This window comes from Chiloscyllium plagiosum, unplaced genomic scaffold (genome assembly GCF_037043375.1).
Source record: "Chiloscyllium plagiosum isolate Xiang-an unplaced genomic scaffold, Cpla_swu_hap1 HiC_scaffold_8, whole genome shotgun sequence".
In the NCBI taxonomy this organism is placed as follows: domain Eukaryota; kingdom Metazoa; phylum Chordata; class Chondrichthyes; order Orectolobiformes; family Hemiscylliidae; genus Chiloscyllium; species Chiloscyllium plagiosum.
In genome coordinates, this window is record NW_028270146.1 from 110,950,098 (window position 1) to 110,978,084 (window position 27,987).

Genomic DNA, 27,987 nt, shown 5'->3' on the forward strand with positions numbered 1-27,987 from the left:
CGATGGCAAACTCCGCTGAAAATTAATCCTTTAAAGCCGGTGGAAGCAACATGACGTTATTGGGGTTCACCTGGAAAAAAATACTTCGGTAAAATACATGCTCACCACATAGCCAAAATTAAACAAGTCTCGTTCCCCAGCATTTGGCTCCAATCCCTCTAAACGCATCCTATCCAGAAACTCACCCGATTACCTTTGCAATTTTCTGAGTGTAATAGCCTCCTCCACATCCTCTGGTAGATCATTCCAAACACGCACAACCTTCTTTGTGGGAAATGTGCCTCAGGTCCTTTGTCACTTTCAACCCACTCACCTTAAAGCTATGCTGTCGAGTTTTCAACTCACACCAACTTGGGTAAAACACGTAAATACTCAGTTTACCACCCTTCCATAAGGTCATGTCGCAGCTGTTACGCTGCAGGGAAAGTTTATTCCACCAGCCTATTCCATCTCGCCCCACGGTACAAACATCGACGACATCTTTGTCTATATCTTGTCATCAATTTAAAGTGTCTTTTTTACGTTTTCAAGATGTCGATTACGCTGGACAATAACGAGCTATCGGAAACAGAAAGGTGAAACAGAGAACGGATTCAACTTTCAGTGCTGGACGCCACAGAGCCGCAGAACAGGCGGCTGTGGCTCGTTTCTGTAGTGTAGTGGTCATCACGTTCGCCTAACACGCGAAAAGTCCCCAGTTGGAAACTGGGCAGAAACTGTTTTGTTCTTCAACTGCAGCCTTTTACATGGACAAGAGCTGAGCTTTCTTGCATCTTTCCCATCTGCAAACCTGCCTTTGAATTTGCTTCAACAAATCTGTTCTCGTCGTGAAATGTAATGCCATTCCATTTAATTACAGTGCAAAGCGTTGTTAAGTTTTTCTCCAACCTGGTTCTGATCACATGCCATTCTGTTGGAGAGTGTAGTTACCGCCTTCTGATCCTTCCACGAAAAGCAGTACCGCATTTGCCTTCCTTGCGCAGGCGGCTCGCTTCAAAGACAGGAAAGAAGCAGATGCTCTGGTGTCACAGCGCACCACGAATTCCTGAACTTGTCTGTCTGTCAAATGTATCCTAAGGTCGTCTCAGAAAGACCTCATTTGGAAGCTATCAATCGTTATTCAACGTGCGAGAATTGGCACCAGATATCCTGAATCATGTTTTGGAGCAATTCGCACGTTAGTGGCTCATTCAATCAGCAACAGCAATGAAAGAAATTGCACTCTCAGAGGAACCTTTCTACTTGCGCATTCAGAGCGTCGCTATTATGAAGGTCCGCCCCGAGATCTAAGTCATGTTGGAACTGAAACGGAGAAATCAACAGAGAGGCTACAGAATGACATCGCATCCATTTGGTTTTCTTTAAATCACTGACGAGCAGGAAAATGTAAACGGGGAGTGCGAGTGGGGAAGTGAGGCAGTTGCAGCTCTGGTGAAATTCTTTCTTTATGATTCACTCAGCAACCAGAGACGTGAAGGTGACTCAGGCGTGAAAGCTCTTCACATCGAGAACAAAAAGCACTCAAGGGCAGTTAGCACCTTCTTCTGGAGTGGGGGTGGGGTGAGGTAATTACCTTTTGACTTCTGTTACTATGTTCAGAAACTGGCTTTTAGATTGAGGTGAACAGAAACTGCATTTCTAAAAAGCACCACGGAATTTAGCAAAATTTATTGAGTCGCTTCTCCTCGATTCCCACACAGGTTTCCAATTCAGTTGGTATCCATGTGGCTCATGTCCAGGAGCGAACGTCTCAGTAGCAAATTGCACGGTTAAGGTAAAAGGCAAGGAAAGTGGCATCTCGAACTGGCTCCGAGGTCAGAGCATTCTCTCAATGTGATCTGTCGTTCTCGGATTGTAATGCTACCTCCGGTTTTAGGGTGGAGAACATTCTTTGGGACTCCTATTCTGAAAAAAAACCACAGACACATTGACTGAAACTATGCTGCACGGTATGATGCGGAACACGGCCTGCTCAGGTTTGTGCATTTTCCCTGTAGTCCGGTGTGTTTCGTGTTCCGTGTAAACGTGAAAGTCGTCCTGTTTCGAGCAATGGGTGAAATCATTTAGCAAAGCAAGAATGGAAATTCCAGTAATGTCAAGCAGCTCATGGTTATTTGACCAAATCATAAGCGAACCCATATTCTCACGCACTCACAGATACATTTGTAGCTGAAAAGAGTCTGAGAAGATAGACTGAGCTTACCATTGATTTTTGCCTGGATTGATGGGCTATCAATATCTGCTGCGAAATTGACATTGTTGCCGGGCACATCCCAGCAGCTGTGCGAGTCCGAGAGGAATCATGGAACCCTTTTCATGTGACTTTACATCTGTTGTTATGCAGGAGCACAATTGGAAATATAAGAAAATGAGGGGGCGCCGACGCCAGCTGGTAGTGTGGCCGAGCGGTCTAAGGCGCTGGATCCAGGTTCCAGTCTCGAAAGGGGCGCGGGTTCGAAACCCCCCACTGCCATTTCTGCTGATCAACTCCAATGCTGCAGCTTGTTAAAATGCTGTTTTGGTGTCCACTGTATATTGATGTTGAAAACAAAAGTAAAATGGGTTTGCTTCGCAGGGAATTAACTGTGGTGTGGGATACTGCCAAATATTCCAAAATGTCTCTACTGTCATGATCGTGTTCGACTCCCGCGCGGAAAATCCCAAACAGTTGTGCCGTCCCAGGCAAGTTGAGCCTTTACTGGAATCGAATGGAGACTGTTATTTCATCGCTGTTGTGAAACGAAGTCCTACGGTGACTCTACTCGTTGTTATTTGGGTTTCTAGCTAATGGGACAATCGTTCCAATGAATTTCGATGTCCTACCTTATTGAATTTCTCACATTTCCTTCATTTCCGTCCTGGAAACATCAGAAGGGAAAGGTAATCTAATCGAGACTGTGATTGGTAAAATTCACTTTTTACGGCCAATTCTTATTATGTTCTTTCTTTCTCTCTTTTCAGCATTGTCTGGAAAGTGGTGGTGCAGTAAGGCTGCAGCATGTATGAAAGAGTCGTTTGAAAATGCCCCGTTGTTAGTTGTGAGATTACTTTATGACTCATGCACTCGAACTGTATCACATTTAGCATTCATGCATCTCTGTGTCTGAAAATGCGTGAGGTATGCCAGTTTTGTTTGTGTTCCGTGCTAAATGCTTTCTGTTTTGCGATTCGCTCAATACATTTCGATTTAACAGGGTTTCTGAGGTAACTTCCAGCAGCCAAAATCCTCAGCTGAGGATCTGGGAAAATTTCACAGAGTATGGTCAGTCGGAGCCTTTTACATGGACAAGAGCTGAGCTTTCTTGCATCTTTCCCATCTGCAAACCTGCCTTCGAATTTGCTTCAACAAATCTGTTCTCGTCGTGAAATGTAATGCCATTCCATTTAATTACAGTGCAAAGCGTTGTTAAGTTTTTCTCCAACCTGGTTCTGATCACATGCCATTCTGTTGGAGAGTGTAGTTACCGCCTTCTGATCCTTCCACGAATAGCAGTACCGCATTTGCATTTCTTGAGTAGGTGGCTCAGTTCAAAGACAGGGAAGAAGCTGATGCACTCGTGTCACAGCGCACCACGGATTCCTGAAGTTGTCTGCCTGTCAAACATACCCCAAGGTCTTCTCAGAAAGACCTCATTTGGAAGCTGTCTGTCGTTATTCAACGAGCGAGAATTGGCACCAAATATCCTGAATCATGTTTTGGAGCAGTTCGCACGTTAGTGGCTCATTCAACTAGCAACAGCAATGAAAGAAATTACACTCTCAGAGGAACCTCTAGACCTGTGCTTTCATAGCGTCGCTAGTATTAAGGTACGCCCCGAGATCTAAGCCACGTTGGAACTGAAACGGAGGAATCGACAGAGAGCCTACAGAATGACATCGCATCCATTTGGTTTTCTTTAAATCACTGACGAGCAGGAAAAAATAAACCTGGAGGGCGAATGGAGAAGTGAGGCAGTTGCAGCTCTGGTGAAATTCCTTCTTTGTGATTCACTCAGCAACCAGAGACGTGTGAAGGTGACTCAGGCGTGAGAGCTCTTCACATCGAGAAGAAAAAGCACTCAAGGGCAGTTAGCGCCTCTTCCGGAGTGGGGGTGGGGTGAGGTAATTACCTTTTGACTTCTGTTACTATGTTCAGAAACTGGCTTTTAGATTGAGGTGAACAGAAACTGCATTTCTGTTATCTGTCCTTCTCGTATTGTAATGTTACCTCCACTTTTCAGGTCGAGAATATTCTTTGGGTCGTTAAAACTGCAAAACAGATGTCGTAACCGTAAGTATGCTGCACGGTATGGTGTGGAACACGGCCTGCTCAGCTTTGTGCATTTTCCCTGTTGTCCGGTATGTTTCATGTTCCGTGTTAACCAACCTTTATCCTGCAGCAATGGGCGAAATCATTTACCAGGCAAGAATCGCAATTCCAGTAATGTCATGCAGCTCATGGTTTCTTTGTTGAATCAGAATCGAATATTCATTCTCTCATACAGACATCACATTTGTGACTCAAACGAGCCTCAGAAGGTAGGATCAGCTCGTCATTGGTTTTTGTGTGGATTGAAGGTTTATCATTATCTACTGCAAAATTGTTATTGTAGCTGGGCAGGTCCCAGCAGCAGTGCGAGCAGGACAGTGATGGGGGACCTCTTTCCCTGTGACTTTGCTTCTGTTGTTTTGCAGGCGCATCATTGTAAGTGTAAGAAAATATACGACTGCGGCGGCGAGTCTTGTGGCCGAGTGGTCGAAGGCGCTGCATTGTGGCTCGAATCTCTAATGAGGCGTATGTTTGAATCCCACCATTTGTGTGCTTTGCTGGTTTTACTGCAGCGTGTTGATGTTCAGTGTTTAAATTCCAACACGACTAGCTTACTTTGCTTATTGGAAATGTATCTCTGATGTGGGAGAGTGCACCCTCTCCAACCTGCCAGTGTCCATGCTGTCGTGATCACATTCGCCTCCAACACGAAAAGCCCGGGCCTCATACGGTTCCACTCCTGCTTCATATTCCGGCCAAGTTGTGTTGTTCACTGTTTTTGCTGAAAGCGAACGGAGATTGATATTTCATCGCTGGTGTGAAACAAAATCCTGCAGTGACTTTACTTCTCGTTATTTGGTGTTCTGGTGAATGGGAAAATAATTCCGGTTAGTTGTGATGTCATATGGTCCTACATTTCTCTCATTTCCTTGAGTTTTTTGCAGCAGGCACTGCCGCATTGTTGATCGGATGGGCTAACTAATCTAAACGAGACTGTATTTGGGAATATTCACTTTTCATGGCCCCTTCATATTCGGTTCTTTTTTTTCCCTAATTTCGGTGTTTTTCGGGAGGTGACGGTGCACTAAGATTCCAATATATATTGGGAGCATAATATGGAATTGCTCTGCTGAAGGATCTGTGCGTCGTTTATGGCTGATTGCCCTCGGACTGCCCCAGAACAGCATTCATGCTTCGAAATCTCTGAAAGTGCATTTTAAACAATTTCTCAGCATTTAGCCCCTATCCCACTCAACCCTTCCTATGCAGAAATTCACCCAATTGCCTTTGAAATCTTCTGAGTGTACTAGCCTCCTCCACTTCATCTGGTAGCTGATTCCATACACGCACAGCCTTCTGTGTGGGAAAGGTGCCTCAAATCCTTTCTATATTTTACCTATTTCACCTTAAACCTATGCTCTCCAGTTTTCAACTCACCGTACATTGCCGAAAGCAAAAACTTAAGTATTCCGTTGACAAACCTTCCGTAAGGTCATGCCTGACGATGAAAGGAAAGTTGTCCCAGCATTTTCAGACGAGCCCTACATTCCAAACTGTGCGCCCCTGACAATTATACTTTGTGAGCAATTTCACATGATTTTCTTAATTTTTCAATGATGCCAGTTACGCTGGAGAACCACCAGCTCCTGGAAACATAAAGATGAAGCGTTGAACTGCTGTAAATTTTAGCACTTGACGACTCTGAAGACCAGCTACTTGCGGGGATGCATTCTGTCGTGTAGTGGGTGTTGGAGTCACCTCATACACATAAACGCCACGCGTCAAAATCCGGCACGAATAGCCTTATTCCCGATGGCAGCCTTTCAGACTGACATGAGCAAAGCTTTCTAACTTGCTGTTCATATCAGCAAACGTGACTTTGAATTTCCTCGCTCATACATGCTCGAGTGGTGAAAAATAATGCAATCCTGTTTCATTACTAGGTGAAACATTGTTACGGTTTTCTTCAACCTGGTTCTGAATATTCACAGATGTGTACAACACTGATGACTATTCTATTTCAGAGTTGATTTACCGTGCTCTGATCCTTCCACTAAAAGCAGTACCACATTTACTTTCCTTGGGCCGACGGCCGGTTCAAAGCCAAGGAGCTAAGGTTCCCCGCAAAATTCGTCAGCTGAGGACCTGGGCATGTTTCATGAAGAATGGTCAGTGGAGGCAACATTATGGAAATCCTCGGTTCTGCAGTGCTGCTAAACACTAAATTGAAGCCCGATTGGATTTTAGTATTCGGAGACATAATTTAAACTGATTGGTAAAATAGGAATTGTTTCCTAATTAGAAACCAACTCAGATTTGTTTCACAGCCAAATGTTACATCTTTCCAATTTTCCAGTGCACGCTGAGACTGCTAGCTGGTCATCACAGGTATTTGTCAGCTGTCAGTTCTGACCAACATTCACTCCCAGTTAAAGATGGAGAGCACACCTTCAACGTCATAACACTGTTCTCATCACAAAATCCTGCAGCTTAGAAGCTGTCTTGGGGACAGGGGTTGAATTGCAGCCGTAACCGTATTAAATGTAAAATTTTCACACGGGAAGCGTCGTTCATGAGGGGGGAGTTTCTGTAAGCTGTGTCCCAGGGCTGTGCAGGGAGCTGCAGTGGCCACCTTTTGTTGAAAGCGGGGGGACTGGAGAGAGCAGTGTTTGTCCTTATCCTACTCCGTGTGGGGTCAGGGAAGACAGACTCATCAATGGTTTGGGTTGCAATTCATCCTTGCCATGGATTTTCCGGTATACATGAGGTAGGGTGGTATTGCCATAGTCTGATCTGGAACAACCAAAGCTCCATACCTGGATGGTCTCAAACTACCAACCTTTATCTTGCAGCGTGTTGCTGCCTATTTGAGCCACACAGCCTGCCACCAACCAGGCATGCCGATTTCTCTCAAGCAGGAAGATTAGCGGGGATCGGAACGGTGGTGAACAGCTGGAGCTCTCACTGTCTTCAGAGTCTGTCACCAATTTTCTGCTTTCATCACCGAGAGTGTCAGAGAGTTTGAGGGGTCTGCAAACACCCAGAGGAAAAGGAAAAATCACAAACTGTAAATTACCCAAGCCCATTCATGTGACTACATGAGGTACGTCACTTGTGGTTCTGGTACTGGGATAATTCAAACTGATGGTTTGACGGAAACTGGAGATTAAATACAGCGCTTCACGATGCTCAGCTCAACTATCTATCATTAAGACACAATGGGTATAGGATCCCTTCCGGGTAACCACTTCTCAAATCCACCCTCTCAATCAGTCCAAAATCTTAACGTTTGTATCTCATCGTCCATTTCCTTCAGTTGATAGGAATAATCTGTTTTTATCTACATTATCTACACCGATCATAAGCCCATAAGCTCTGTCAAAACTCCCTTCAACTCTCCAATTCGCCAATGTGGTTGATCTGTTCCTCTCAGGGACACTGCCATCCTTCCCAATTTGCGAGGGATCTGCCCCCTCTCAGGTGCCCTGCCATTCTTCCCAATGTGTGGGTGATCAGTCCCTCTCAGGGGCTCTGCCATTCTTCCCAATGTGTGGGTGATCGGTCCCCCTCAGGAACACGGACAACCTTCCCAATGTGGGTGATCTGCTCCCTCTCATGGACCCTGCCATCCTTCCCAATCTGTAGGTGATCTGTCCCCTCTCATGGACCCTGCCATCCTTCCCAATGTGTGGGTGATCTGTCCCCTCTAAGAGACAGGGCCATCCTTCCCAAAGTGTAGGAGATCTGCCCCCTGTCAGGGAACCTGCCATTCTTCGCAAGGTGTAGCTGATTTGCCCCATTTCAAGGACCCTGCCATCCTTCCCAATGTTTGGGTGATCTGCCCCCTCTCAGGGACACTGCCATCATTCCCGATGTATGGGTGACCTGTTCCCCTCTCCGTGACCCTGCCATCCTTCCCAATGTGTGGGTGATCTGCCCTCTCTCAGGGACCCTGCCAGCATTCCCAATATGTTTGTTATCTGCTCCCTCTTAGTGACACAGCCATCCTTCCCATTGTTTCGGTGATCTGCCCTCTCTCAGGGACCCTGCCATCATTCCCAATGTATGGGTGACCTGTTCCCCACTCAGTTACCCTGCCATTCTTCCCAATGTGTGGGTGATCTGCCCTCTCTCAGGGACCATGCCAGCATTCCCAATATGTTGGTGATCTGCCCCCCTCTCAGGGACCCTGCCATCCTTCTCAATGTGTGGGTGATATGTCGCTCTCAGTGACCCTGCCATCCTTCTCAATGTGTGGGTGATCTGTCCCTCTCGCAGTGACCTTGGCATCCTTCCCAATATGTGGGTGTTCTGTCCCTCTCTCAGTGACCCCGCCATCCTTCCCATTGTGAGGGTGATCTGCCCCTCCCAGAGACCCTGTCATCCATTCCAATGTATGGGTGATCTGTCCCCCTCTTAGTGACACAGCCATCCTTCCCATTGTTTGGGTGATCTGCCCTCTCTCGGGGACCATGCCATCCTTCCCAATATGTAGGTGATCTGCCCCCTCTCAGAGACACTGCCATCCTTCCTAATGTGTGGGTGATCTGCCCCCTCCCAGAGACCCTGTCATCCATTCCAATGTATGGGTAATCTGTCCCCCTCTTAGTGACACTGCCATCCTTCCCTTTGTTTGGGTGATCTGCCCTCTCTCAGGGACCCTGCCATCCTACCCAATATGTGGGTGATCTGCCCCTCTCAGAGGTTCCGCCATCCTTCCCAATGTGTGGATGATCTGCCCCTTCTCAGTGACCCTGCAATCCTTCCCAATGTGTGGGTGATCTGTCACATCTCAGTGACCCTGCCATTCTTCCCAATGTGTGGGTGATCTGACCCCTCTCAGGGACACTGCCATCCTGCCCATTGTGTGGGTGATCTGCCCACCCTCAATGACCCTGCCATCCTACCCATTGTGTGGATGATCTGCCCTCTCTCAGGGACTTGCCATCCTTCCAAATGTATTGGTGATCTGTCCCCCTCTCAGTGACCCTGCCATTCTTCCCATTGTGTGGTTGATCTTCCCCCTTTCAGGGACCCTGCCATCCTTCACAAAGTGTGGGTGATCTGTCCCTCTCTGGGACACTGCCACCCATACCACTTAGTGTAATATCTGCCCCCCTACAGGGACCCTGCCATCCTTCCCAAAGTCTGGATGATCTGCCTCCTCACAGGGACCCTGCCATCCTTTCCAATGTGTGGGTGATCTGTCCCCTTCTCAGGTAAACTGTCATCCTTCCAAATGTTTGGGTGACGTGTCCCCTCTCATGGACACAGGCATCCTTCCAATTGTGTAGGTGATCTGCTCTCTCTCAGGGATCCTGCCATCCTTCCCAATGAATTAGTGAATTGACCCCTCTCAGGGACACTGCCATCTTTCCCAATGTGTGAGTGGTCTCTCCCGCTCAGGCGTACTACCATCATACTCAATATGTGGGTGATCTGCCCCCTCTCAGGGAACCTGCCAATCTTACCAATGTGTGGCTGACCTGCCCCTCTCAGAGTTACTGCCAGCCTTCCCAATGTGTGGGTGATCTGTCCCTCTCACGGACCCTGCCATCGTTCCCAATATGTGGGTAAGCTGCCCCCTCTCAGGTACACTTCCATTTTTCCCAAAGTGTGGGTGATCTCCACCCTGTCAGGGACTCTGCCATCCTTCCCAATGTGTGGGGGATCTGCCTCCTCTCAGTGACCCTGCCATCCTTCATAATGCATGGGTGATCTGTACCCTCTCAGGGAACCTGCCAACCTTCCCAATGTGTGGGTGATCTGCCCTCTCTCAGGATACTGCCATCCTTCCGAATATGTGGGTGATCTGTCCCCCTCTCAGTGACCCTGTCAACCTTCCCATTGTGTGGGTGATTGGACCCCTTCCATGGACCCTGCCATCCGTCCCAATGTGGGTGATCTCTCTCCTCTCAGGTTCACCGCCATCCTTCACAATGTGTTGGAGATTTGCCCCCTCTCAGTGACCCTGCCATCCTTCATAATGCATAGGTGATCTGTACCCTCTCAGGGAACCTGCCAACCTTCCGAATGTGTGGGTGATCTGCCCTCTCTCAGGGGCACTGCCATGCTTCGAATATGTGGGTGATCTGCCCCCTCTCATGGACACTGCACTTCTCCCCAATGTGTGGGTGATATGCCCCCTCTCATGGACCCTGCCATCCTCTGCAATGTATGGGTTAATCAGCCCCTCTCAGTGACTCTACCATCCTTCACATTGTGTGGGTGATTGGCCCCTTTTCATGGACCCGCCATCCTTCCCAATGTGTGGGTGATCTGTCCCTCTCACGGACCCTGCCATCGTTCCCAATGTGTGGGTAAGCTGCCATATCTCAGGTAAACTGCCATCTTTCCCAAAGTGTGGTTGCTGTGCCCTCTCTCAGGGACTCTGCCATCCTTTCCAATGTGTGGGTGATCTGCCTCCTCTCAGGGACACTGCCATCCTTCCCAATGTATGGGTGATCTGCCCACTCTCAGTGACCCTGCCATCCTTCATAATGCATAAGTGATCTGTATACTCTCAGGGAACCTGCCAACCTTCCCAATGTGTGGCTGATCTGCCCCTCTCAGAGTTACTGCCAGCCTTCCCAATGTGTGGGTGATCTGTCCCTCTCACGGACCCTGCCATCGTTCCCAATATGTGGGTAAGCTGCCCCCTCTCAGGTACACTTCCATTTTTCCCAAAGTTTGGTGATCTCCACCCTGTCAGGGACTCTGCCATCCTTCCCAATGTGTGGGGGATCTGCCTCCTCTCAGGCACACTGCGATCCTTCCCAATGTATGGGTGATCTGCCCCCTCTCAGTGACCCTGCCATCCTTCATAATGCATAAGTGATCTGTATACTCTCAGGGAACCTGCCAAGCTTCCCAATGTGTGGGTGATCTGCCCTCTCTCAGGGATACTGCCATCCTTGCCATTATGTGGATCATCTGCCCCTCTCAGTGACCCTGCCATCCTTCCCAATCTTTGGGTGAACTGTCCCCTATCAGACACCCTGCCATCCTTCCCAATGTGTGAGTGTTCTGTCCCTCTCAGGGACACTGCTATCCTTCCCAATGTGTGCATGATCGGCCCCCATCTCAGGTACACTGCCTTCCGTCACATTGTTTGGGTGATCCGCCCCCCTCTCATGGATCCTGCCATTTTTTCCAATGGCTGGATAATCTGCCCCCCCCTTACATCCTTCCAAATGTATGGGTGATCTGTCCCCTCTCAGGGAACCTGCCATCCTTCCCAATGTGTGTGTAATCAGCCCCTCTCAGGGGCACTGCCATCCTTTCCAATGTGTGGGTGATCTGTCTCCCTCTCAGTGACCCTGTTATCCTTCCCAATGTCAGGGTGATCTGCTCCCCTCTCAGGGGCCCTGCTATCCTTCCCGTTGTGTGGGTGATCTGCCCCCTCTCAGGGACCCTGCTATCCTTCCCAATGTTTGGGTGATCTGTTCCCCCTCTCAGTGACCCTGCCATCCTTCCCGATGTGTGGGTGATCTGTTCTCACTTCAGGGATACGGCATACTTCCAAATGCGTGGATGATCTGTCCCTCTCAGGGACCTGCGATCCTTTCCAATGTATGGGTGATCTGCCCCCTCTCAGCAACCCTGCCATCCTTCCCAATGTGTGAGTGATCTGTCCACTTCTCATGGACCCTGCCATCCTTTCCATTGTGTGGGTGATCTGCCCCTCTCAGGGACCCTGCCATCCTTCCTAAATTGTGGTTGATCCACAACATCAGACTATTTTTTGGGATATGGAGTTTGTTGATTTTAAGTGGTTCGTGATTAAAATTACTGACGATATGCAGTTGGCAATTTATCGCAATTTCCAAAGAATTTATCGAGTTTAAGAATGAATCATTTAACTAATTAAGAAATGATTGATATATGAAGAAAGTATCCCATTGTGACAGTTGGAAATGGTTCACTGATACAGAAGACAAACTGGCTGTTGGCGAATAAAGGGGCAGTCTTGTTATGGTTGTGGGTCAGCCTCTTGCTCTCCAATCTATTTCTATATGCTATTCAAATATATATACCATATCCAGGACTGAACCCTGAAATACTCTGCTTCTCAGGCCGGTTTGTTACTTTGTCAATCAAATATTTGAACCCTCTTGTCTCATGGCTATGTGACATAGAATCTGGATAGTTAACTACTGGTGTAAGAGCTGATCAACAAAACTGCATGCTCACCATACATAGCAACAAAACTTTTATTAACATGCACCTATCGAGACCAGGAGTGTGCCATTTGATCAACTGCTCCAGGTAATCATGTGCTCCATAATCAGTGTAAAAACACGCACACAATATTTAAACATAATGAAGCAGGTATACTGTTATACCTTATTAACAGTATAAGTTGCTTAAACCATAATGCAACTTTGCCTGAAATAAAACTTTGCTGTCCCGGTAAAATTGCGTGGTTAAGGAACTCTAACTGGCAGTAGTTTGCAAATAGTGAAATTCGCATGTAATATAATTCTGGAGTTTAAAAAAGGTTCGCCTCATGGTATCCTGTCAATTGGTTTGAATTCTCATTTGGTTCATTCATACCCTTTCATGAAGGGAAGCTGCCATCTTCATCTGGTCGGACCGACATGTGAATACTGAGACATGACAAGGTGGTTGATTATTAAATATCCTCTGGATAGTTTAAATGGTTGATAAATGCTGCCCCAGAAAGGGATGCGATGATCCTGTGAAGAAACAAAATCAAAAATCCAATCATTATCATTCCGTGGGAACTCGCTGGTAATTAATTCACCTGAATGACAGTGCATTGCTTCCCACATTCAGAGCAGGGGAACAGTCTCTCACCAATGTGGACCTACTAGTGTGTCAGCAGGTGGGAGGTCTGAATGAATTCCTTGTCACACACAGAGCAAGGGAATAGTCTCTCCCCAGTGTTGACTCACTGGTGTGTCAGTAGGTGGGGTTTCGGAATGAAATCCTCGTCCCTTTCAGAGCAGGGGAACAGTCTCTCCTCAGTGTGCTCTCATTGGTGTGTCAGCAGGTGGGATGTATGAATGAATTCCTTGTCACACACAGAGCAGGGGAACAGTCTCTCCCCAGTGTGGGCTCACTGGTGTGTCAGCAGGTTGGAGGTCTGAATGAATTTCTTGTCACACACAGAGCAGCAGAACGGAGTGAAGACACTGCTGAGCCAGGAGGTGAGAGGACTTTATGAATGCTTTCCCTCACTTCGACCAGGTGAACGTTTCTCCCTGATCTGACTGTACGAACGTGTTTACAGATTCGATGGGTAATTGAAAGCCTTTCCACAGTCCCGCCCCCCCCCCCCCCCCCCCCCCCCCCGCCATATCCACAGTTTCTTGTCCATGTGATATTGGTTTAGTTTCAAGAAGGCACATGTTAACGTGAAGCCCAGACCACACAGAATAAGTCCAGTTTCTCCTCACTGTAAATGTTCTAAAAGCTAGCACTATTCATTTTATATTAATTAAAGTATCTTTCTTTGATCTTGGGGTGATGTTTGATCTGTCTCTTAACTGCATGTCCCAATTTTATAAAACACTTTAGAATTGACAATTTTTTTCAATGTTTGAGATAAAGAATAAACTGAAAGGCAGCTTGTGAAATCAGGGGGAATTAATGTAGCAATTGGTGGGTTTGTCAGTAAGGAATAGTGAACAGAAAACCTATCAGATTGTTGTTTAATTACCAAAGGATTCACTCATGTTCATCAGGGATGGGAAGCTGTCACCCAGTCAGCACCCTCACCAATGTGAAAGGAGAGAGCACTGGGCAGAGGCTGAGAACAGTCCATTGGCTTTTTATACAGTCAGTGGGAGAGCTTACAGCCTCTGTATAGCGACCTGAAGGGGCTTCTTCTTCGCTGTTTTCTACACTTAATTTTTAATCCAATCAATTTAAAATAAACCAAAATTTTAAATAAACCAAAATCAGCAACAACGTCCAAAACAACGGAATGGGACATGGGAAGCTGTCTAATTTAATCAGAATGTGTTTCTTCGTGTCTGTTAGACACCCTGTGTCCTAAGGGTCCAATAGGTCTGGAAGGTATCAAGTCCACTGCTTGTCCCCGCACACTTCATCTCGCTGGATAACCAGGTATCAAGTCCACTGCTTGCCCCCACACACTTCATTTCGCTGGATAACCAGTTATCAAGTGCACTGCTTGTCCCTACACACTTCATCTCGCTGGATAACCAGACACAGACAATTGGACAGAGAAGAAGCAAATCCTGCCAGGAAAATGAAGGGAAGGCCACAATTGGGTGAGCTATGACTTTGATGAATGGCAGAGTGGACTTGATGGGCCAAGTGGAATCTCATATTCTCCTCTAACTATTGTTCAGACAGTAACCCGCCTCTCTCACGCTGTGCATTCTGGTTCTACAGTTTAGTTTGAACCAAGTGAAGACCCTTCAACATCCCTGTGGCTTCCACCGTGCACAGCTCACGATCAAGAACATGGAACTGATACGTCACTAAATGTTGGGAAGCTGACCATTCAGGGAACTGCACAGAGGCTAGAACCTGTCACAGTGAATATGTACACTGTCCATGGACTCCTTCTGACTGCAAACATAACCTGCAGCCCGGATGGAAGGGAAGCTGCTAAAAAGGAATCATAATCCAACTGTTCACATTTGTGAAAGAGTCATGAATGGTGAGGCACCGCTGCAAGGTAATTGGCAACGATGCACATGCGACATTTAGACAAACCATTCTCATTCTGCAAAAGGTTGAGATTAGGAATCCACTGCTAATGGAGCCAGGTACAATGAAGTGAACATTAGATTCCCTACAGAGTGGAAACAGGCCCTTCGGCCCAACAAGTCCACACCGACCCTCCAAAGAGCAACCTATCCAGACCCATTCCCCTACACCTAACACTACGGGCAACTCAGCATGGCCAATTCACCTAATCTGCACATTTTTGGACAGTGGGAGGAAACCTACGCAGACATGGGGAGAATGTGCAAACTCCACACAGACAGTTGCTCAAGGTGGGAATTGAACCCGGGTGGCAGGTGCTGTGAGGTAGTAGTGCTAACCACTCTGCCACCTTGCCTCTCTTCAACATCGGAAGAGGAAGAATGGAGAAAAGATAGAAGAAAAGCATGAGGGAAGAGGATTCTTTGGGGAGCTGATGAGCCAAATCGCCTCCTTTTACAGTATAAAAGTTCTGTGGTCACTTAATTCTGAGCCAAATAAGGGAAAATCAGAGCAGGTGAAGGAAAGTTTGGTAAAGAGTGCAAATTGAAGGAGTGTCTCAGTGAGTAAAAGTGAATGACAGATGGTTGAGGTTTGGGAATAGAATTCCAAATCTCATGAATTTGCATGGCCCCCAACATTACAGCAGTTAACAATGGGAATGCTCAAGAGAGTGAAACTGGATGAGCTCAGAAATACACAGCACTGATGCAGCTGAAGGGGACGCTGGTTAAAGATGCAACAGTTAGAATTTATTTCATTCCAGACACACCAGCCAGGGAGCACATCCTTCCTGTATTGATCCTATTGAGCTCTTTAAAAATTGTATTGATTTCAAGTGTTTCATGTTTCGATACGCTCAAGAAGAAAGCTTCATTCTCCTCAATCTCTCCTGAGAGGGCAATGCTGTTGTTAGAAATCAATTCACTGGTGTATATTACTGGCTGCTTCATGGATTGGAAGTGGCTAATGAGACTGTCAATTTACTGTATGCTGTATTGCCAGGTTGCCAGCCATGTCAAGTGTTTAAAAAAAAACACATTTGCGAAATGGATGTCAGTTGAGGGGCACCCTCTTTCGATACGATCTATTAATAGTTGTTGGAACTGACTTACCTGGCTTTAACCAAGTGGTCAAGAATTATAACTGTCATAGAAGCTGGTATCATGGGTCAAGAAGTGTCTGTAATGGAGGAGGTGTCAGTTCTGCTGGTTAAGTGCACAAAGTTGTTTAAAATGTTGCTTACTTACTTTCAGCATCATGATGACAGTTGGACACATAACTGAGATCATTGCATTGTTCAAGTTTTCCACGTTCAAGTAACTAAAGGGAAAGCTGGAGCTGGGCGTTGTGGGACGAGCTAGAATTCAGAGGGACAAAAAAAAACAAAAGTTGCGATTGATAAAAAAAAATCTTACTCCCACTCAGACCCTGTCCTGCAGTTTTGTCTTTGCTTCTTCAAAGCCTGGGAAATTCATTTTCTCTCAGTTATCCAGCCTCTTTTCCAGCTTCTCCCCATTCCCTTGGAGACACGAAAGCAGAGCTACAGCTTTAAGTTGCTCATTTGAGCCATTGGAGCAAGTGCAGAGACTGGCTGTTTAAAGGAACACTGTCCTTCACTGCTGTTCTCATTTAAAGGGATAGAAACAATGTGTGAGACAGACTGATGTCAACCTTGAGAGCAGAGAAATCAGATCCTGATCAGAAACGAATAATAGAGTAAATTACGAACTGTTCTCAATTCCTCCTGCAATATTATTGCAATAAGGACAGAGATAAACTTGTTTTACAGCCAAAGGATTCACGGATGGGAAATTCACACTTGAAAGCGATATGAGAGCCACCCAAATCCACAGGTCCTCATCATTTTGGGTAATATGGAAGGGAAAGCAGCATTCCCAGCCCAGAGAAACCATTCCCATGTTGTGCGCATGGTTGAGCATTTAACTGAGGTTGGGAAGACACCATGATTACAGGACCAGCGTGAGGCTGTGTAAATGTGGGGAAGGAGGGAAGGAATTCACCTCCCCCTCCCAGTAGGATACTCACCAACACAGTCACACTGCGGAGAGGCCGCTCGCCGGCCTCATGTATGGGAAAGAATTTACTCTGTCTTGCAATCTGCTGAGGCACCAGAGAGGGCACAGAGGCTTGAGACCCTTCACCTGCTCCATGTATGATAAAGGATTCATTCAAATCTCTCATCTGCCAAGACATCAGGGCATTCCCACTGGGGATAGGCCATTCACCTGTTCAGTGTGTGTGAAAGGATTTACTCAATCCTCTGACCAGCTGAAACACCAGAGAACTCACTCTGGGGAAAAGGTCATTCTCTTGCTCCCAGTGTGTGATTAGACACACTCAAATGCCGCAGCTGCTGAGACCCCAGTGAGCCCATACAGGGGGAGAGGCCATTCAGATGCTCAGTGTGTGAGAGGGATTCAGTGATGCATCCTGCCTCCTGAGACCTCAGTAAGACCACACAGAGGAGAGGCCATTCAGATGCTCAGTGTGTGAGAAGGGATTCAGTGATTTATCCTTCCCCCCGAGACCCCAGCGAGGCCACACAGGGAAGAGGCCATTCAAAAGCTCAATGTGCAAGAAGGGATTCAGTGATTCATCCGGCCTGCTGAGACCACACTAGGTAGAAGCTGTTTACCTCTCTGTGTGACAAGGGATTTGCTGCATCTTCAACAGGACTGAGAGACCAGTAAGTGCACACAGGGAAGTGGTCATCCCCCTTCTCCATGTGGGGTAGAGTTCACACATCACTGCAGGACTCTGATTCTGCAGTTACTGTTCATCAGAGTCAGGACTGGACCTTGTACATGATGACACTGTTGGAGTATTGATGTGTGGCTGTTAATAACATTAACTGGGCTGGAGTTGACTGAATTCATATTGCCACTTTCGGAACCTCGGGGTATATCTCTGGGCATAAGTCTCCACAAACAGCAATGTGACAATGAGCAGGTATCATCGGTTTTGATTTAAATTGTGACTGTAGCACTGCTGCTTCACAGAATCAGGTACAAGCTTGGAGTCCAGACTTGGCCAACGGCCTGTGTGGAGTTCCCACATTCTCCCCATGACAGTGTGGGTCCCCTCCAGGTGCTCTTGTTTCCTCCCACAGTCCAAAGATGTGAAGTTCAGGTGGATCGGTTGTGCTAAATTGTCCACAGGATCCAAGAATGTGCAGACAAGGTGAATCAGCCATGGGAACCTCAGTGTTACAGGGATGGAGTGCTCTGGGCGTGATGTTCTTCAGATGATCGGTGGGGTTTGACGGACCAATGCTCTCCTTCCACACTGTCGGGATTCTATTCTATGATCGAGGATAAAGGCTACACGGCAGGGTGTCCTTGGAGAAGGAGCATGTGGTGTGTGTCAATGATCTCGATGCCTTTAGATAGTGCTTTATCTCCATCGCTGCCCCATCCCCACAACTTTACTTTGATACAGTCCCTTCCCATTCTGTCACTTGTAATGGTTTGCTTGGCCCATAATGGGCTTTGTTTGGAAATATTCAATTGCTTTACAAATGGTTTACTGCCGGTGATTATATATTAACAAAAACCAAAACGGTGTAATGATGATGTTGATGGTGGGAAAGTTGCTCCGCCGTATGTGATAACACTTCTGTGTAGGAGAAAAAAGAACGCTTCACAGCACAGAGAACGCGAACTGAAAAGCGGTTAAAGCAAACCAAAGGTTCAGACAGGGAGGGAATGTTTCTCTGGAGTGAGAGTAACTGGGTAGTGACGGTGTACGGGAGTAGACACAATTTTGTTTTAAAGGGCATTTGAAATTTTAAAACTTTTATATTTAGATATTCCGTGTCTTTTCTTTTAGATTTATTTATTGTGGAATAAACGTTTACATTTAAAGCAAAACAAAGTCACAAACCTTGTGTGAAAGACTTAAATGTTAAATAAAATCCATCAAACCATCCCTCACTGAAAACTGATGTGGAAGTGCAATCGCCTGGAGAATCCCTGCCTTGCCCACTCCTTCCTACCCGGGCTCCATGGTTATGTACATACCTGGGAGATAGCAGCAGGAGGAGGCCTTTCGATCCTGCTCCACCATTCAATGGGAAGCAGCTGACCATCCAGCTCAGTCTCCTGTTCCTGCTGTGTTCCAATCCCCTTTCATGGCTTTACCTCGAAGAACTATATCTAAGTCATCCTTTGGCTTCACCACCTTTTGTTTCAGTGGCGTTGCTGTGTTACTGTGTGGGTTTAGGCGGGGGTAATGTGATGGTGCTCTTCCTGGAGGATGCACTCAACCTCCCTCTTCATCCTGCAGTAACATCAACTGGGTTTCAGCAACTAGAGGTAGAAACCATTTCCAGGATATGGGCATCAATGACTCAGCCAGCATTTATTCCCCATTTCTCGTTACCCTTGAGAAGATGGTAGTGAGCTGCTGTCTTGTACCATTCACAGTCCATTTGGCGCAGAGAGACCGACAATGCTGGGAGGGAGAGTGTTGCAAGATTTTGGCCGAGTGATTCTCCATCTTTGGTTCTTCAAATTCTGGTTAATTTTATGACGATCGGCACATGATGTTGAGATTTCAGTCTGCAAATCTTCACCATCTAACAGCCTGTATAAAGGAATATGTACAGATTAGAAATTTAGAGCAGACAATTCTCGTTTCTCTGGAATATTTTTCCTCTTTCTTCCCCCAAATCTGTAACCCTGCAGCCCACTTACTCTCTCCCACCATTCTGACTCTGCTACCCCCTAATGTACACCCTCCCCATTCTTACAGGAGTTGCTGATAAACAGATCGATGCCACCACTTCCCGTCCCTGGTTAGACTCTGCACCCTTTCTGGGTTCACTTCCTTTCCCTTCAGTTGCTGCAAGTCAATAATGTAACAGCAGAATGAAACAAAAGGAAACAGACAGGGAGGTGGCAGATCCTGGACAGAAGAGAAACCTTCAGTCTGGGAGAATGGGTCAGATCCTTCTTTGTTTCCCATTAGTTGATTCCCAACATTACAATGAATTGGGGATGGAGAATGGTCGTCCATGGGTGTGGTGACAATTTGACCGCCAACTGATCAATACTATAAGCAGATGCATTCTTCTTCCAGCCAATCACACAGTGTGAAATACTTTCCGCAAAGTATACTTACTCAAAACACATGCTCGAAAACCCGCCAACATTCTATACATGTACAGTGACGGGTTTCCCCACAGACGTGTGGTCCCTGCTTCAGAGATTGTGGGAGTTGTAGTCCCCATGAAGCCATTGGAGTCATGTCTCTGGAAAGAAAATGAAAAATGTGGACTGGAGGGTGTTGTGTATAGGATCCTCATTCAGACACACAGAACATATGGACTGTCACTGGGTTTTACTGAGAAATCTGCTTCCACAACCTGATTTTCTGATGTAAGGAATATAGATTCAGCCAACTGGGGCGTGGGGAGGTTAATAGGAGGAGATGATTTTAAGCAGAGGTGGCTCAATGGTTAGCATTGCTGACTCGCAGCGTCAGGGACCTGGATTTGATTCAGCCTTAGGTGACTGTGTGGAGTTTACACGTTCTCCCCGTGTCTGTGCGAGTTTCCTCTGGGTTCTCCAGTTTCATTTCTCAGTCCAAAGATGTGCAGGTTAAGTGGATTGGCTATGCTAAATTCCCAGTGTCCATGTCTGTGCAGGTTAAGCTATTTACCATGGGAAATACAGGAAATGGGTGAGTCTGAATGGGATGCTCATTATCGGGTTGGTGTGGACTCCATGGACGAATACCCTGTTTCTGCACTGTAGGGAATCTATTCTATTCCCATGAAGAAGAATGTACTTATCTCAATGTGCTGTGAATCTGTGGAATTCCCTATTCAAAATGCGGTGGATGCCAGGACAATGAGCACATTTACTGAAGAGATACAGATGTTGAATTTGCAATGAGTTGAAGGGTGAGAGAGAGCAGGCAGGAAAATCCAGCTGAGACCGAGGTGAGCTCAATCATCACCATATTAAATGGTGGAGCTGGTTCGAAGGGCTACATTGCCTCTCCTATGCCCAGGTCTTATCTTCTTACGGTAATAACTGGAAAGCTGAACCCAAAACTCACCACCTTCACCAAAAGAGATTTTCGGAAAAAGCAGGATGGTCAGGTGGATTAACGTTCCAAACTTAGATAGTGAGGAAGTATGTAGGAGATAATGATTTTGCAATTTTAAACTGAGGTGAGTTAAAAATCATACAACAACAGGTTATAGTCCAACAGGTTTAATTGGATCATGATGAAGGAGCGACACTCCGAAAGCTAGTGTGCTTCCAAATAAACCTGTTGGACTATACCTGGCATTGTGTGATTTTTAAAATTTTGTTCACCCCAGTCCAACACCGGCATCTGCAGATCATGTAAACTGAGGGGAGACAGTGATTTATGGTTTTAGACTGTGTAGTACATTCACACCGTCCAGAATACTCTGTTGTGAATATCTATCTTATAATTTATCACAAAGCGAAGGTCTCTGACAATGAAAACCAAAACACCCAGGTAACATCGTCTCCCCTCGTAATCTGATAAAAGACTTGTGTTACGTATGGTTGAATTTAGAATACAGAAGGAAAGCGGGAAGATTAAATCCAATCCCAAGATCCTGTGCTTAAACAAAGGAGACTACAATAGGATGAGGCTGGAGTTGGCTAATGTAGACTGGAAGCAAAGACTTTAGGGTGGGACAGTTGACAGACAGTGGAGGAATATCAAATAATTTTTCAAACTGCTTAGCAAAAGTATATATCAGTGAGAAGGGAGGACTGTAGGAAAAGGAGTAATCTGCCATGGGTGTCTAAGGAAATAAGGGAGTCTATCAAATTGAAATAGAAAGCATACAAATTGGCAAAGACCAAGGAGAGACGAGGAGATTAGAAATACTTTAAAGATCCACAGAAAGCTAGATGGGATTGAGTAGCTATCCCCAGGGCCAGAATAACAGTTTACCCTGCTAGAGGGGAACCTATCGTGTGGGGAACATATGGCCTCTGTAATTGTTGAAGCACTTAACTGTTACCATAGAGATAATCCTGATCAAGTTAAAACTCACAGCACACTGCAAAAGCTTATAGTCCAAAGGGTTTATTTGGAAGTACAACTTGGTGATGTGTGGTTTTTAACTTTGCCCACCCCGCTCCAACACCAGTTCTTCCACATCAGAATCCTGACAGACAGCCCCACTGAAACTGAAGTGCCTGTCAGATACCTGACTGAGCCACAGGGGCGTGGGGGAGGGCTATGTGATTTAACCACAAAGTGTTGAGCTGAACTCGACTTTTTAACTGCCGTTGCCTTGGAGAGAATATGGAGAGACAGCGTCCATTCAAAACCACAAAGGTATAAGAATGGGAGCGGCACATCGGACAGGCGGGGAGTTACCTGATGCTGTCTGGAGGTGTTCTGCACGTACATTGTCCAGGTAACTGCCATGTCTCATCAATAAAGACTCAAAGAAGACCTCTCAGAGTTCTGTGCCCTGTTATTCCTATCCAGCAGGGTTCAGGAATATGAGTACACAGCAGTCAGTCTTCACAGTGAAGGTTACGAAGAACATGCCAGTAATTGATAAGGAAACTGAGGAAGGTGAGGACCAAGAAACAACCATCATCACTAAAGCGTTAGAGCTGGGTAAGCTAATGGAGTTAAAGGTAGACAAGTCTCCTTGCTAGATGAAATACATTCCAGGGTACTCCCAGAGATAGCAGGAGAAATAGTAAATATACTTGGAGTCAGAGCATCCTATAGCAGAGGCTGGCCCTTTGGCCCAAACTGGCCCATGCCGGCCAAATTGTCCATCCACGCGAACCCGAATGCCATGCACTTGGCCCATCTGCTTCTGACCCTTTGCTATCCATGTGTTTGTCCAAATGTCTTTTACATGTTGTTAATGTACCCACCTCAACCACTTCCACTGGCAGCTCAGTCCGTATACATACCACCCTCTGTGTAAAACAGTTGCCACTCAGGTTCCCTTTCATTCTTTCTCCTATAACCTTAAACTGATGCCCTCCAAGCCGTTATTCCCTGGGCAAAAGACTGAGTGCATTCACCTTACCCATGCCTCTCATGGTCTTATAAACCTCCAGAAAAGATCTCCCCACCTCTGTTTCCTCTGCTCTAAACAAAACAAATCCTCGCTTGTCCAAACTCTCCCTGTAACTCAGACCCCTGAGCCCTGGCAAAAATCCTTGTAAATTTCTTCTGCACTTTTTAGTTTAATAACTGAAACCTACATTACATTCATCACATTTCCAGTATTTCTCCACGGCGCTGGAACCAACTTGACAACGCCAATGGATTACAAGCCATAATCGATAATTAACTCCTTTACAACAATCCCGTTTTCATTGTTTGTTCCATGGTGCAGGTATCCTGGTCTCTTTCTGGTTGCTTGGTTAATTAAAACCTTGTCCTCATACAAAACAAATCTGTAACTTAATTGTTGCTGGGAAATGTGCCATATTTTTCAGACTTTGAAAAACAAATGAAATCTCTCTCCACAGTCACCACGCTGACACTTGGCTGTGTCTCAGTATTTTTTTCCAGTCACAGTGATATTTGAAATATTCGCACATGGACAGAATACACACCGTTCCTTCCACATGAAAAGGCCAATGATATCCAGATCGGCACGGATCAAGTAACTATCTCTTACTTATTTTCCCCACACCGACCCTCTGATAAGAACATCCTCCACACACTGGCCAAATCATATTTGGTTGAACTTAAATGAACCAAATTAGAACTTTAATTGCAGGCCCATCCTTGTTCGTTTCCATAACATTCCTGAATCTTCACACGAGTTCTGATAACTTTCTGCAAAATGCTCCCCCACTGATACGCTGACCACTTGTCACGACACCAGAGCTGGGACCATTCCCCTGGGTTCTGTTCTCAGAGGGAGGAAGGGAGGGAGCAGCCAATGACAGATTAATCCCACAGATCCACAGCCTCCCTCCCTGGCACTGACCCATACTGCACATACGCCAACAATTGGCCAGCACTGCGCCCGTGCACTGGTTGCCCCTCCGACAGGAGCCTGGGTGACTGACAGCATCTGCTGCCCAATAGGGTGGAAGGGGCGGGGCTAGAGGACTGGGACAATGGGATTGTTAACAATGAATGAATGTGGAGGACCCTGGGGGATGGACAGGTCAGTGAGGGACAGGAGCAGTGCAGATGCAGGAGGGGATCCTGGACAAACTGAGCAATGGGAGAAACTAACAGGAGAGAAACTACAGGAAGGTTCTGTTTTTAGGCTCAGGCAGGGACAATTGGGAGCTTTGGCATGTTTTCCAATCAGCCTCTTCAAAGATGCTGTTACTCAACTTTGAACCCAAAACTCATGGTTCATAGGTAAGGACACTACCACCATTTCCTGGTGGGCTAGTGGAATGAAGGGAAGATTTTCCCAGTCTCACTCACATGGAAACTCCATGAGCTCCTCCCACTTACTGTCTACGGTGGGGATGGATGAGACAGAGCAGACGGAAGGGACTGCCTTTCAAAAGGAACTAACCGGCATTGGTGATATTAACAAGATTCAATACACAGTCACTAACACAAAGCTGGTGTACATGAACTTTATCCAAAATATTAACACCTATAATTGGGTGACGCAGACTCCAATGTACAGAGTTAAGTCGTGGATATTAATACCGGCTTTGTGTGTGAGAAATCACCTCTCATGAACATGAGTCATTTTTTTTGAAGAAGTAACAAAGAGGATTGATGAGGGCAAAGCGGTGGAAACGATCTACATGGACTTCAGTAAGGTGCTCAACAAGATTCACCATGGGAGACTGGTTAGCAAGGTTAGGTCTCACGGAAGATAGAGAGAACTAGCCATTTGGATACAAAACTGACTCAAAGGTAGAAGCCGGAGGGTGGTAGTGGAAGGTTGCTTTTCAGATTGGAGACCTGTGACCAGTGGGGTGTCACAAAGTATTGGTGCTGGGTCCACTAATTTTCATAATTTATGTAAATAATTTGGATGTGAATATAGGAAGTATTGTTAGTAAGATGACACCAAAATTGCAGGTGTAGTGGACAGTGAAGAGGATTACCTCAGATTACAACAGGATCTTGATCAGAGGGTTGAATGTGCTGAGGACTGGCAGATGGAGTTTAATTTAGATAAATGTGAGGTGCTGCATTTTGGAAAATCAAATATTAGCAGTATGTATACACTTAATGGTAAGGTCCTCCGGAGGCTCCTGAACAAAGAGACCTTGGAATGCAGGTTCATAGCTCCATGAAAGCAGAATCGCGGGTAGATAGGCTAGTGAAGAAGGTGTTTAGTATGCTTTCCTTTATTGGTCAGAATATTGAGTATAGGAGTTGGGAGGTCATATTGCAGCTGTACAGGACATTGGTTAGGTCACTCTTGGAATATTGTGTGCAATTCTGGTCTCCTTTCTATCAAAATAATATTGTGAAACTTGAAAGGGTTTAGAAAAGAATTACAAGCATGTTGCCAGGATTGGAGGATTTGAACTACAGGTAGAGGCTGAATACACTGTTTTCCCTGGAGCGTCAGAGGCTGTTTGGTGACCTGAAAGAGATTTATAAAATCAGTAGGGGCATGGATAGTGTAAATACACAAGGTATGTTCCCTGTGGTGGGGAGGAGGCACAATGGGGGATGGAAGACAGAGGAGGGAGACCGAGAGGGGAGGGTGACCGTTATTTTGTAGATCTGCAACACAACCCTGTTCCTGTTTTCTCCCCATCCCCTTCAATTCCTCTGAAGGGTTCAGAACAAGTGCACAGTCCCTGGAAAGTAGAGCTTCAGGGTGGTCAAGTGCTGAAGGTTGTATTTGGGATACTGCCCTTTATTGGTCTGTGCACTTATCAATAAATGGTCCTGGGTTCAATTCCACTGTCCTGGATTCATGTCTGTGGCCACAGACGCGCCTGTCTCGGACCCTGACTAGTGGATCCCCTGTCACAATAGCTCTGCCAGTCTCCCTTCTCCCATTCTGTGCAGCGGAGCTATCTGTGGTGTCATGAATCTGGCTGTTGCTGATTTCCCCTGAGAGGCCACCCCACCCATTCCCCCCTTATAGAATTCCAAGTGGTGCACAGTATCTGTATGAGAAGGGAATAACCGCTGGGGAGTCCTGCACTCCCTTCCTGAGCCTTTTACTTGATCTGATGGTCACACATTCCCTTTCTGCCTGTGTAACTCTCACCTGCAGTGTGACTAACTCATTAACCATGCTGTACATAACATTCTCAGTATTGCTCCACAGTGCGTCCACTCTCAGCTATAGGTCTGAAAAACAGTTTCTCAGTAGCTACAGATGGGTACACTGACTGCACACATAGCTGTCACGGACACTGGAAGCATCCCTTATGTCCCACATTGTGCAAGAGGAGCACACAAGGGTCTGAGGGCTCCTGTAACAACATCTCACTACATTCATCTAGTTACTCCCATTAAGAGAATTTAAATGAGTGAGCAACCTTCTTTCACTTCAAACATGCCCATTATAATTAAAAAAAATCTTTACTTAAGCTGATATGTCGTACTTTTAAAAACTTAAATACTCCGCAGGTATCACTGACAAATTGGCTATTCCCATTGGGACTGTGAATTTCTGAATAGCCTGAAGTAAAACGGACTTTCAGCTTCACCTTCTCCCTGTCTCCCTTCGCTCTGTTTACATCCAACTCCAAAACACTCTCAGTGAGCCAAGCAGCCCTCACGGTGCAGCCCTGTCATTTTCATTGCCTGCTCACACCGACACTGCCCTCAGCCTCCTGTACTGTTCCAATGCATCTCAATGGGAGCTCAGGACCAGCATTGCATCTTTCAATTCAGCCCTTTGTAACCACAGAGTCAAAATGGACTTCAGCAGTTTCTGAATGAATACAGTTGTCAGAATCTGGAACGTTCCATCTGAAATGGTAATGGAATTTGAGTCCACAAGGAATTTCAAAGAGAAATGTGCAGAGAATTGTAAGTAGGGAGTTTACAGATTAACATTATAAAGTGGATGATTGAGACTATATCTGACAGTTCCTGCAAAAAGACGAGGTGCAATTTGGATAAATGAGTGCTCTCTCTCAGGCCAATACCACCTTACACAGCTGCAGGGCCAAGAATTGAACACATACACCAAGGGTGATTCAACCATGGACTTGAACATCTTTCTGATTTTGGCTTGACAAAAATATTGAAGATAATTTCCCACAGACAGAACAGACAAACCTTTCTCGTTCCACAGTTTAATGCCAATGATATTCAGATCCTGATGACTCCGCTAACTATAGAAACTTGTGTTTTGAGATCACAGTGTCAATTATTCTCAATTAATATCCTATAAAATGAATTCACAAAACAAAGCTGACAGTCAGTGCAAGATGAATAGTGAAGGCACGCACTTCTCTTGGTATGTGTTTGATGTGTAATGCTCCTCTTCAAATCACCCCGCCCCCACCCAGGAAGAGGACACGTGCATGCTCCTTGCGGTACCTTACCCCAAATAAAGATGGCGGCCATAACCCAGGTCCTCTCGCTGCCTGAGGCCCAAGACATCTTCCCCTTTGCTGCAAACGTGGGAGCAAGAGTTTCTAATTTAGACTAACGACCTGCACAGAGTGTAACTAAACCCTCCCAGTCTACACTGATACATTTCATCCGGTTTCTGCTGCCACTCTCCCCTTTCCGCCTCCTGCACACACCAAGGGTCATCATGGGTCCAATGTCCCTTCCTCAGAACCGATGACAGCTGGGAAAATTAGAATCCCTTCAGGAAACAGGCCCTTTGGCCTAACAATTCCACACCCACCCTCCGAAGTTTATCCCACCCAGACCCATTCTCCTACCCTATTACTCTCCATTTCCCCGGACTAATGCACATCCCTGAACACTACGGGAAACTTAGCTGGGCCAATTCACCGAACCTACAGATATTTGGACTACAGGAGATAGGGGTTAAAGAGTAAATAATAGGTGGGGACAGAGCCCAAAGAGACACAGGATCATTTCGAAAGATAAAGGAGTGGGAA